The following is a 13,865-nucleotide window of genomic DNA, read 5'->3' as shown; positions in this document are numbered from 1 at the left end:
CCTCTTGAAGGGCATCTTTAAGATATCTACTGCTAACATCCTATGTAATGATGAAAGACTGAATGCTTTTCCTTAAGATTGAGAATAAGACAGAGATGTCAGTTCTTACCACTTCTATTCAACATTGTACTGGAAATTCTAGCCACTGCAATCATTTTTTAATTGGGAGTGGGGAGAAACAGGGAGGGAAGGAGAATAATAAAAGGCCTTTAGATTGAAAATAAATAAGTAAAACTGTCAATTCACAGATATGATCATCTATGTAGAAAACCAAATAAAATCCATTACCAAGTTACTGAAACCAGCAAGTGAGTTTTGCAACACTGCAGGATGTATAATTGATATACAAAAATCAATTGTGTTTCTATATGTTAAAAGTAAACAATTAGGAATTGAAATTTTTAAAATAATACTATTTTCAATAGCATTAAAATATAAAATTCTTGGGAATAAACCCGACAAACTATGTGGAATATCTGTACACTGATAACTAAAAAGCATTGCTAAGAAAAATTAAAGAAGACCTAAGTAAATATCTTGTTCATAGGTTGAGAGACTCAACATTGTTATGATGTTATTTCTTTTCCATATTCATCTATGGATATAATGCAATTCCCATCCCAAGCCAAGCAGGCTTTTTTTTTTTTTTTGTAGAAATTGAAAACTGGTTTTAAGATTCACATGGCATGCAGATGATCCACAAGATCCACAATAACTCTCCTGCTGTGTAGCCTGGTTCCTAACAGGCCATGGACCTCTCTGTGGCCTGCAGGTTGGGGACCTCTGCTATAGAGGATCCAGATTTAAATTTAGAGGCAGCTTCATCTACTTCTGTAGTTTCATTTTCTCGCGACATCCGTTGCATAAAACTTGAACTTCACCGGATTTTCTGAAGCCAATCAATTTGGTCATCTTAGTTTTTAATTGTATTTTTTGACGTAGAATTTTCTATGTCAAGCTTTTGTACGTGGCCTTGCTTCTCCTTACTACGTCTTATAGTCACTGTAAGTTGATCCTGTATTTCTTTTATTTATTTATTTATTTATTTATTATACTTTAAGTTTTAGGGTACATGTGCACAATGTGCAGGTTAGTTACATATGTATACATGTGCCATGCTGGTGCGCTGCACCCACTAACTCGTCATCTAGCATTAGGTATATCTCCCAATGCCATCCCTCCCCCCTCCCCCCACCCCACAACAGTCCCCAGAATGTGATATTCCCCTTCCTGTGTCCATGTGTTCTCATTGTTCAATTCCCACCCAAGAGTGCGAATATGCGGTGTTTGGTTTTTTGTTCTTGCGATAGTTTACTGAGAATGATGATTTCCAATTTCATCCATGTCCCTACAAAGGACATGAACTCATCATTTTTTATGGCTGCATAGTATTCCATGGTGTATATGTGCCACATTTTCTTAATCCAGTCTATCATTGTTGGACATTTGGGTTGGTTCCAAGTCTTTGCTATTGTGAATAATGCTGCAATAACCATATGTGTGCATGTGTCTTTATAGCAGCATGATTTATAGTCCTTTGGGTATATACCCAGTAATGGGATAGCTGGGTCAAATGGTATTTCTAGTTCTAGATCCCTGAGGAATCGCCACACTGACTTCCACAATGGTTGAACTAGTTTACAGTCCCACCAACAGTGTAAAAGTGTTCCTGTTTCTCCACATCCTCTCCAGCACCTGTTGTTTCCTGACTTTTCAATGACTGCCATTCTAACTGGTGTGAGATGGTATGTCATTGTGGTTTTGATTTGCATTTCTCTGATGGCCAGTGATGGTGAGCATTTTTTCATGTGTTTTTTGGCTGCATAAATGTCTTCTTTTGAGAAGTGTCTGTTCGTGTCCTTTGCCCACTTTTTGATGGGGTTGTTTGGTTTTTTCTTGTAAATTTGTTTGAGTTCATTGTAGATTCTGGATATTAGCCCTTTGTCAGATGAGTAGGTTGAGAAAATTTCTCCCATTTTGTAGGTTGCCTATTCACTCTGATGGTAGTTTCTCTTGCTGTGCAGAAGCTCTTTAGTTTAATTAGATCCCATTTGTCAATTTTGGCTTTTGTTGCCATTGCTTTTGGTGTTTTAGACATGAAGTCCTTGCCCATGCCTATATCCTGAATGGTAATGCCTAGGTTTTCTTCTAGGGCTTTTATGGCTTTAGGTCTAATGTTTAAGTCTTTAATCCATCTTGAATTGATTTTTGTATAAGGTGTAAGGAAGGGATCCAGTTTCAGCTTTCTACATATGGCTAGCCAGTTTTCCCAGAACCACTTATTAAATAGGGAATCCTTTCCCCATTGCTTGTTTTTCTCAGGTTTGTCAAAGATCAGATAGTTGTAGATATGTGGCGTTATTTCTGAGAGCTCTGTTCTGTTCCATTGATCTATATCTCCGTTTTGATACCAGTACCATGCTGTTTTGGTTACTGTAGACTTGTAGTATAGTTTGAAGTCAGGTAGTGTGATGCCTCCAGCTTTGTTCTTTTGGCTTAGGATTGACTTGGCGATGCAAGCTCTTTTTTGGTTCCATATGAACTTTAAAGTAGTTTTTTCCAATTCTGTGAAGAAAGGCATTGGTAGCTTGATGGGGATGGCATTGAATCTGTAAATTACCTTGGGCAGTATGGCCATTTTCACGATAATTGATTCTTCCTACCCATGAGCATGGAATGTTCTTCCATTTGTTTGTATCCTCTTTTATTTCCTTGAGCAGTGGTTTGTAGTTCTCCTTGAAGAGGTCCTTCACATCCCTTGTAAGTTGGATTCCTAGGTATTTTATTCTCTTTGAAGCAATTGTGAATGGGAGTTCACTCATGATTTGGCTCTCTGTTTGTCTGTTGTTGGTGTATAAGAATGCTTGTGATTTTTGTACATTGATTTTGTATCCTGAGACTTTGCTGAAGTTGCTTATCAGCTTGAGGAGATTTTGGGCTGAGACAATGGGGTTTTCTAGATATACAATCATGTCATCTGCAAACAGGGACAATTTGACTTCCTCTTTTCCTAATTGAATACCCTTTATTTCCTTCTCCTGCCTAATTGCCCTGGCCAGAACTTCCAACACTATGTTGACTAGGAGTGGTGAGAGAGGGCATCCCTGTCTTGTGCCAGTTTTCAAAGGGAATGCTTCCAGTTTTTGCCCATTCAGTATGATATTGGCTGTGGGTTTGTCATAGATAGCTCTTATTATTTTGAAATATGTCCCATCAATACCTAATTTATTGAGAGTTTTTAGCATGAAGGGTTGTTGAATTTTGTCAAAGGCCTTTTCTGCATCTATTGAGATAATCATGTGCTTTTTGTCTTTGGTTCTGTTTATATGCTGGATTACATTTATTGATTTGCGTATATTGAACCAGACTTGCATCCCAGGATGAAGCCCACTTGATCATGGTGGATAAGCTTTTTGATATGCTGCTGGATTCAGTTTGCCAGTATTTTATTGAGGATTTTTGCATCAATGTTCTTCAAGGATATTGGTCTAAAATTCTCTTTTTTGGTTGTGTCTCTGCCCCGCTTTGATATCAGGATGATGCTGGCCTCATAAAATGAGTTAGGGAGGATTCCCTCTTTTTCTATTGATTGGAATAGTTTCAGAAGGAATGGTACCAGTTCCTCCTTGTACCTCTGGTAGAATTCGGCTGTGAATCCATCTGGTCCTGGACTCTTTTTGGTTGGTAAGCTATTGATTATTGCCACAATTTCAGATCCTGTTATTGGTCTATTCAGAGATTCAACTTCTTCTAAATGCTCCAATTAAAAGACACAGACTGGCAAATTGGATAAAGAATCAAGACCCATCAGTGTGCTGTATTCAGGAAACCCATCTCACATGCAGAGACACATATAGGCTCAAAATAAAAGGATGGAGGAAGATCTACCAAGCAAATGGAAAACAAAAAAAGGCAGGGGTTGCAATCCTAGTCTCTGATAAAATAGACTTTAAACCAACAAAGATCAAAAGAGACAAAGAAGGCCATTACATAGTGGTAAAGGGATCAATTCAACAAGAAGAGCTAACTATCCTAAATATATATGCACCCAATACAGGAGCACCCAGATTCATAAAGCAAGTCCTGAGTGACCTACAAAGAGACTTAGACTCCCACACATTAATAATGGGAGACTTTAATACCCCACTGTCAACATTAGACAGATCAACGAGACAGAAAGTCAACAAGCATACCCAGGAATTGAACTCAGCTCTGGACCAAGCGGACCTAATAGACATCTACAGAACTCTGCACCCCAAATCAACAGAATATACATTTTTTTCAGCACCACACCACACCTATTCCAAAATTGACCACATACTTGGAAGTAAAGCTCTCCTCAGCAAATGTAAAAGAACAGAAATTATAACAAACTGTCTCTCAGACCACAGTGCAATCAAACTAGAACTCAGGATTAAGAATCTCACTCAAAACCGCTCAACTACATGGAAACTGAACAACCTGCTCCTGAATGACTACTGGGTACATAACGAAATGAAGGCAGAAATAAAGATGTTCTTTGAAACCAACGAGAACAAAGACACAACATACCAGAATATCTGGGACACATTCAAAGCAGTGTGTAGAGGGAAATTTATAGCACTAAATGCCCACAAGAGAAAGCAGGAAAGATCCAAAATTGACACCCTAACATCACAATTAAAAGAACTAGAAAAGCAAGAGCAAGCACATTCAAAAGCTAGCAGAAGACAAGAAATAACTAAAATCGGAGCAGAACTGAAGGAAATAGAGACATAAAAAACCCTTCAAAAAATTAATGAATCCAGGAGCTGGTTTTTTGAAAGGATCAACAAAATTGATAGACCGCTAGCAAGACTAATAAAGAAAAAAAGAGAGAAGAATCAAATAGACGCAATAAAAAATGATAAAGGGGATATCACCACCAATCCCACAGAAATACAAACTACCATCAGAGAATACTACAAACACCTCTACGCAAATAAACTAGAAAATCTAGAAGAAATGGATAAATTCCTCGACACATACACCCTCCCAAGATCCTGTATTTCTTGAAATTGACTTCTCGTCTGGCCTAATTTCTTCCTTGAATCCTGCATCTCACATTCTAGATGGACGCAGTGACGCAATGAAGCATCCAGCAGAGCTTTTGTTGTTGATTGTTTGTTTAGGATATCATCCTGTTTTTGTTGAAGTTGTCTCACAACTACTCTTTCTGCTTTTTCTCTTTCATATTGACATTGTTTTTCTTTCAAATGATTAAATTCATTGATCAACTTCTTATAATCTTCTCCTAGCAAAAGACAGTGCTTTCTGCACTCAGCTTGAAGGTTTTGTACTCTAACATCACATTTGGCTTGAATATCAATTATTGTTTTTTCTTGATTGTCAGATTTGTTGTGAGCATCATCCAGTCACTGTTGAAGTAACATATTTTGTCTTTGTAGTTGACATAATTTTATTTGCTTTTCTATGCATTTTTCTACTTTATCTTGGCCATCTTTGTACATTTTTTCAGTGTCCTTCATTTGACACTGTGTTTGGTTTAGCTCTCTTTGTACGTCTTCAAAAACCAAAGCCTTTTCTTTCAGAGCCTCTATTGTGTAATGGAGCTCAGTTTCGAGGCCCCTGGACTTACTCTCAGCTTTAGGAAGTTGCTGAGAAAGAATCAGAATATGAGAATTCAAATTTTCCTGTAAATGACACAATTTATCTACTGTGTAAGTATCTTTCTTTTACAGATGAGCTTAACTTGCTGAGGGCTACATTACAATTTTGTTATAAATGTAATACTAGACTGAGAGTTTTTCAGCAGATCTTCCCTAGAAACCTGTGACTTATAAAAGTGATACTAGTAACCCACAAAGATTTATTCAGCTTTCAACAGTACGTACACTACAGACTCAATTATAGCCCATCCATTTAAATGAATGGAAAAAATTATTTAGCACAAAACCAAGAGAATATTAAATGCTATACTATATTAATATTAGTAATGGGAAATAGGCTCCATCCCTTCTGACATAATTTGAGCCCATCATATCCACATTATGGTCATGGTGATAGTCAGGCTGCCCTTCTCTGTCTCTAGAAGAATTCTCATATAATTGTACTTATTGAAACAGACAAGGGACATTGGGTAATTAAGAGTTTGTCAGCTTGATTTTTCCAGAAGTCTTGCCTATAAAGCAAAGATAGTTGGTCTGGATACTCTCAGCTACAAAGAGGTTGTCAGGTTCTTAATTTTCATGGTGAATGAAGTGAGCTTATTTCATCTCCGTGGCCTCCCATATACCTATATTCAGTCTCTGTTCTATGTTTGGAAAGAATGAAGTAGAAATTAAAAATCAAGAAAAGCAAATGATAAATGATACATGGGATATTTGATTGATTTACATCAGTGTATGTAGATGTATGCATGTCTGCATGAATGCATGTAGAACTCAATGTGATCTAGTTGAAAAATTTATTTTGTTTTAGAGTTGTATGTTGGGTTGGAGCCTTCAAGGTACCAGAAGAAAATAACTCAACTATCCTATTAGAAACTACAGTCCTCATACACTTTTATTTACCAGTTCTGCTCATCTACAGTATCAGAGGTCTGTATCCTACTTCATTTTCAGAATTTTCCAAATGCCTCTTAATACTCAGTGCTGCAATTTTGATATTGCCAAACCCTGCACAAGTTACATAGAACAGAAGGATTTTATTTTCTGTTTATGCATCTGTGTTTAGGACCCAATGAAAGAACAATAGAGTGGAATTGAGGAGATCTAGGTTTTTGTTCCAAGTTGGCCAGAAAATAATTGTGGCCCCTTGGAAAAGTCAGTTATTCTGGGGCCTCTTTACTTTTGTTTCCACAGAGTCTACTAGATGACCCCAAATAATATTTGAATTGTCTGCAGTAATAGTTTAGATGTCCTTGGTATTCTAAGATAAATGAACACAATTACACATAAAGCTGTGCAGCATCTCTCACTACGTTTTTAGAGCTTCCTCTATTTTATAGATGATAAGCTGACAGAGATATAGCAGAAGTGAATAATTTGACCAGAGGCTCCATAGTAAATGGAACTAAAACACAAGTTTCTTTCCCTTCTTGAGCTCACTTAGCCAATACATACGTCGTTGAATATTTAACTGCATTTTAAAGGAGGCTGTTCTTAAAGGCCTTCCAACCAACAGCAGGAAGTATTGAAATTCCTGAAAGATCCCTAACTTTGAGAGATTTCCAGCTCTATTTTCATGTCAAGCATGTTGTATAAGTGTTCAGATAATAACTTCTCAATGCTTCTCTGAACTAAAGTTCTGAACCTCATAAGGTTTACTCCTTGCTGGCTTAAGTTTATCCCAGATATCAAGGAGCAAACCAAGGAGAAAAGAAAAGTTTTCTATCAAGTGGTTAACTGGGTTTTGATGCCAAATAACTATATGTTTACCTATAACACATTAATTTATTGTACCTACTAATTGTGTTCTCTTTGGGAAACGCAAAAGTATTTGAGGCATAGGCTGTTGGGTTTTTTTCTATTTTCTGCAGACTGTAAGCTTCTGTGGTAGAACTATATTTCACTAGCATCTGTAACCAGAACTGAACACAATGTCTATGAAACAGTCAATAAATAAGCAACAGATAAACTGACAGATAGAGACATGACTTTATTTCCAAATGAACACATTATTAAGAAAGATCCAAGGCATAAGCAAAGAGAAAAATTGTATTTCCAGTCACAGAGTGGCAACTGACATATTTATAAACGATACAGATAACAAGTGCTACAGCGATTCGAAAGAGGCATAAAAGTTCTTATTGGATTTCCATAGGATAAACCATGCGAAAAAAAGGGAGAGATGGATTTTGAGTTATTGGTGGGGGGTGGGGTAGTCACAAGCCTAATCTTGATTTTTAAATCAAATTTGCAAAGTGATTATATTACAGGTAAAACAATGAAATAACTCACTATACTGAGACTTGCAGAGTTTATGATGGTTGTCCAAGATACAAAAACAAGTAATTATGGACCAGAATTTTAACCAAGTCCTGATGATCTCAAAACCCCAAGTCCTTTCTCTGTCATTAAGTTGCCTTTGACAGTAATTTTTGGTGGAATGGTAGAAACTGGCTATAGGATGTGGATGGAAAATAATACCATTGAGGACTGGTGAAATATGTATCAGTGGTGCTTTAGAATGAATGGCCCCTATCCTGTTATCAATGAATGAGGAGAACTCATTAAAAGGTTCAATGAAAAGACTAACTGACAAGAGTGACATTAGCAAAATGGCAGACTAGGAATCTCTAAGCTCTGAAAACACCAAAAACACCAAGGAAGAACCAGAAACTGGCTGAACTAACCTTATAGAAGCTCTGAAAAAAAGTCAAAGATTTACAGCAAATGAATGTACACTCAATCAGGAAAAGGCCACCTTCATATGGTAGGATATTTTAAGGTGTTTTCACTTGCCTTTGCCCAAATTCCCATCTCCCTTCTGTGTTTCATGGTCTTGGCCTGGAAGAGGTGGCAGCCCAGCTACCAGTTCTCCCCCTCAAACTGGAGAGAGTGGAGAAGATTTTATCTGCAATGTTCTAAACTGTTCAGGGACTGCTCAAAGGCCTGGTTTCTATTTCGCATAACTCACATCTTAGGTGGTATAAGTACCAGGCTCTGCTTTTGAAAGCCGCAGGGAGACTTCAGACCTGATGATGTCTATGACAAAAGATTACAGGTAGAGACATAGAATACACCATCTAAGGCCCTGAGGAGAATCTAGGGTAAGACTCTTTGGAAAATTAGGACGTTTGAGAGAAGTCATGTATATTTTAGAGTTGAGAAGGCCAATTTCAGACCCTGGAAAGATGAATATTCAGAAAATACCTTAAACTTCCACCTTTAGCTGATCCCTAGGCTCAGAGAAAATCCAGCTAATCAGTGAAGTACTGTCCTAGACAGAGTCTGTCTTCAAAAACTGGAAGATGTGTCTATTTTTCAGATGCTCACTTTTCAACAATTACAACAAATTACAAGGCATGCAAAGAAACAAGAAAACATGACCTACTTAAGGGAACAAAATAAATTGTCAAAAACTATTGATGAGAAAGCCTACAAAAAAGAATGAAAAAAGTCAAAAAAGCTGCAGATACCTGTGGCACCCCATTAAGAGGACCAATATATGCATTATGAGAGTTCAAGAAGGCAAAGAGAGAGAACAAAGGGCAAAGGGATTATTTGAAGAAATAATGTCTAAAAATCTCCAAATTTGATTAAAGGTATGAATCTACAAATCCAAGAAGCTCAATAGACTCTATGTGAGCTAAACTCAAACTACACTGAAACACATCATTACCAAACTGTTGAAAAATAAAAACAAGGAAAAAGGAACATGAAAGCAGCAATAAAGAAGTGATTTATCATGTGCCAATCATCAGCAGTAAGATTATCAACCAATTTATTAGGAAGAAACTTTGGAATCCAGTGTTGGTTGGCTAATATATTTAAAGTACTAAAAGAAAAACAAAACTGTAAACTGATAATTCTATGTGCAACAAAACTGTCCACCAGAATGAGGGAAAAATTCAGACATTTTCAGATAAGCAAAATCTGAAGGGTTTATTCCCACTAGCTCTGCTTTACAAGAAATGATAAAGGGAGACTTTCAGGTTGAAATGGAAGGATGCTACACAGCAACTCAAAGCCAGCCTTTATCAAACTTTTCTAAAACTCAAAGAACAGGAAATCACTTTCTAGCTTTTCCTGTAGGGCCAGCATTATCCTGATGCTGAAGCCAGACAAAAATGCTACAAAAAAAATACAGATCAATAACTCTTATGAAAATTAATGTAAAAAACTTTAAAATTTCAACAAAATATGAACAAACTGAATTCAGCAGCATGTGATTATACACCTATGATCAAGTGGGATTTGTTTCTGGAATGCAAGGATGTTTCAACATATGAAAATTCATCAAATACATCATATGATTTAGCAATTCCACTTCCAAGTATATACGCAAAATAATTGATATCAGGGACTTGAGCATATATTTGTAAACCAATGTTCATAGAAGCATTATTCACAATAGCTAAAAGCTGGAAACTGACCAACTGTCCAATTATGGAATAATGGATCAATAAAATGTGATATATACATGCATACCTTATTTTATTAAACTTCACATTATTGTGCTTCACAGATACTGCATTTTTTACTAATTGAAGATTTGTGACAACCCTGCATCAAGTAAGTCTATTGGTACCATTTTTCCAACAGCATGTGCTCACTTTGTTTCTCTATGTCACATTTTGATAATTGCCAAAATATTTTGAACTTTTTCCTTACTATTTTATGTGTTATGGTGATTAGTATCAGTAATCTTTGATGTTACTACTATATTAATACTTTTCTAGGTCTGCCATAACAAAACTCAGTTGCCACTCTATATTTGTGGGAAATTGGTTCCAGTACCCCCATGAATACCAAACTCCAGGGATGCTCAACTCTCTTATATAAAGTGGCATAGCATTTATTAGCATAGAACCCAAAAATGCAAAAGCCACAGTTACGTTTGCACCAACCTAGTAATTACTTTGGAGCGTCACAAACCTCACCCATATAAGATAGCCAACTTAATCAATAAATGTTGTATGTGCTCTGACTGTTCCATGACCAGCAGTTCTGCTATCTTTTCCCCTCTCCTTGGGTTTTCCTATCCTTGAAACACAATAATATGGAAATTAGGCCAATTAATAACCATACGGTGGCTATAAGTGTTCAAGTGAAAGAAAAAAATTACAAGTCTCTCATTTAAATCAAAAGGATTATGCTTAGTGAGGAATGCATGTCAAAAGTTGAAATAGGCCAAAAGCTAGGCTTGTTGTACCAAACAGCCAAGTTGCGAATGCAAAAGAAAAATTCTTGAAAAAAGTGTTACTGCAGTGATAAGAAAGTGAAATAGACTTATTGCTGATATGGAGAAAGTTTTAGTGGTTTGGATAGAAGATTAAACCAGCCATGACATTCTCTTAAGCCAAAGCCTAATCTAGTGCATGTCCCTAAATGTCTTCAATTCTTTGAAGGCTGAGAGAGGTGAGGAAACAGCAGAATAAAAGTTTGAATCTAACACAGGCTTGTTCATAGGTTTAAGGAAAGAAATCATCTTCGTAAGATGAAAGTACAAAGTGAAGCAGTAAGTGCTGATGTAAAACTGCAGCAGGTTATTCAAAAGATCTAGCTAAGATAATTGATGAAGGTGGCTACACTAAACAACAGACTTTCAATGTAGATGAAACAGTCTTCTATTGGAAGATGTCATCTAGGACTTTCATAGCTAGAAGAAGTCACTGCCTGGCTTCAAAGTTTCAAAGGACACAGTGATTCTCTTTTTAGGGGCTAATGCAATTGATGACTTTAAGTTGAAGCCAATGCTCATTTACTATCCAAAAATCCTAGGGCCCTTAAGAATTATGCTAAATCTACTCTGTCTTTGCTCTATAGATGGAGCAACAAAGTCAGGATGACAGCACATCTGCTTACAGAATGGTTTACTGAATATTTTAAGCCTACTGAAGAGACCTATACCTCAGGGAAAAAAAAGATTTCTTTCACAACATTACTGTTCATTGACAATGCACCTAGTCATTCAAGAGTTCTTGAATGGGGACGTACAAGGAGATTAATATTGTTTTCATGCCTGCTAACACAACATCCATTCGGCAGCCCATGGATCAAGGAGTAATTTCAACTTTCAAATTTTATTATTTAAGAAATACATTTTGTAAGGCTATAGCTGTCATAGATAGTGATTCCCCTAATGGATCTGGCAAAGTACATTGAAAACTTCCTGGAAAGGACTCCCCATTATGGATGGCATTACGAACATTTGTGATTTATGGAAGGAGGTGAAAAATCAACAAGAACAGTATGGATGTTCTTATTTTAAGACATTGCCACAGCCACCCCAGCCTTCAATAACCACCACTATGATCTGTCAGCAGCCATCAGCATTGAGGCAAGACTCTCTACTAGCAAAGATTACAGTTCGGCCGAACAAGGTGATTCATGCCTGTAATCCCAACAATTTGGGAGGCCGAGGCGGGCAGATCACTTAAGTTCAGGAGTTTGAGACCAGACTGGCCAACATGGTGAAAACCTGTCTCTATTAAAAATACAAAACAATTAGCCAGGTGTGATGGAGCATGCCTGTAATCCTAGCTACTTGGGAGGCTGAGGTGGGAGGATGGATTGAACCCAGGAGGCAGAGGTTGCAGTGAGCTGAGATCCCAACATTGCACTCCAGCCTGGGCGACAGAGAAAGACTCTGTCACTTCAACTAGGTGGGAGGGAGGTGGCATCTAGGACCAATCTCTAGTTAACAGAGCTTAAGATTACAGCATCACAGATCTAAATAACCACAGCAGAGTCAAGAGTACTTTTTATCCAAGAATTGGAGAGGTTAGTAGAGTAAGAAGATTCCATTAAGAAGCTCTCATTTAGGTAGACCAGGAAAGAGAATAGAGATGCTTGGAGCTAGTTTAATTTATTTTTTGGAGAGACAGGGTCTTGCTATTCAGCCCAGGTTGATCTCGAACTCCAGGCCTCAAGCAATCCTCTTGCCTTGGCCTCCCAAAGTGCTGGGATAACAGGCATGGGCCACCACACCTGGCCTATTTTAATTTATTTTTATAGTGAACAAAAATATAACACAACAATTCTCCTCATTGCTCTTTAACAGTAAAACTGGAGAAATACAAATTTATTATACTTTAACAATTCATAAACATTATTCAAAGCTTTATATACATTTCTTGCATTTTGATAACCAGCATTTCTGGTTACAGAGACTTTGCCACAACTTTTTACTGGTGGAAAGCTGTTTAGAAAAGCTTTCTTTCCACCAGTAAGAAAGTGATCTATTAATATTATATAAATTTGATAATTTTATAAGCAGGAACTAAAAAGCCTCCATGGTGATGATATTTTAATCCAAATATCTCTGTTGTCAGCTATGAAAACACAAAAATATAACTGAAATCCCATTAACAATATTAACAATTTTATTGCCTACAAATTTAATTGACTTAGTAGTAGTCTTTAGAAGGGTGATTTTTTTTTTTTTTTTTTTTTTTGAGCTTTGCCAAGATGGCTGACTACAAACAGCCAGGAAGAGCTTCTCCCATCTGGAGAGACCAGACCATCAGGTAGACTGGCACACTCTGAGCAGATCTGAAAGTAGTTTCTGAATGACTTTTGGGCATTGGGAGTTGACAGAGTGAGGATACAGGCTGCAGGATAAAAGGAGAGATAGCTGGGAAACCTGCATGGGGTTTCTAAGAACTGGCACTCATACCTCACCATTAGCAGCTCCTAGGAAAGGAGCAAGTGAAACAGGTGTGGACTGGCCAACTGTAGCCATGGTCCTCTGGGATTGTAGCTGCAGCAGACCCCATGATCCCCACAGACATCTGAGCTGGTAGGGAGAACTGCCCCGAGAGTTTGCAGAGGCAGAACTCCGGCCTGCACAGAGCCCAGGAGGTTTGGCATGGGAATGGCTGCAGTGGAGAATGGTTATTGGTGCCCATCCTCCAAAGCTCAACATACTCCCCCAGGTAGCTTTAGCTTTTATTAGCTGCTAGATGTGGACAAAGCAGGGCTGTCTTGCCAGTGGGGTGAGGCCAATGTGATCTGAACATTCCTATATCTGTCAGCCTCTCCCAGGGTCCCTGCCTGGCTGCACCCATTAGCAGCACAGCCTCAGCTTGCTAGTGGCCACCACCACAGCTTTTTCACGGACAGACATCACCTACCCATCATAACACTTTTGAAGCTAGATCCCCACCGATCCCCACCAGCATGGACCAACCCACAGCCTTCCTTGTCCTGTGCCCACTC

The 13,865-nt window shown here is 37.8% G+C and overlaps 1 pseudogene; it reads right to left on the bottom strand.

Annotated features, from left to right (window-relative positions):
* Positions 1 to 4,952: 4,952 nt before the first annotated feature.
* Positions 4,953 to 13,389, bottom strand: LOC112204354 (ankyrin repeat domain-containing protein 36B-like; annotated as a pseudogene).
* Between the last annotated feature and the right edge of the window lie 476 nt (positions 13,390 to 13,865).

This window comes from Pan troglodytes, chromosome 11 (assembly GCF_028858775.2).
Source record: "Pan troglodytes isolate AG18354 chromosome 11, NHGRI_mPanTro3-v2.0_pri, whole genome shotgun sequence".
NCBI lineage: Eukaryota > Metazoa > Chordata > Mammalia > Primates > Hominidae > Pan > Pan troglodytes.
This window is presented reverse-complemented; position numbering and strand designations above follow the sequence as displayed.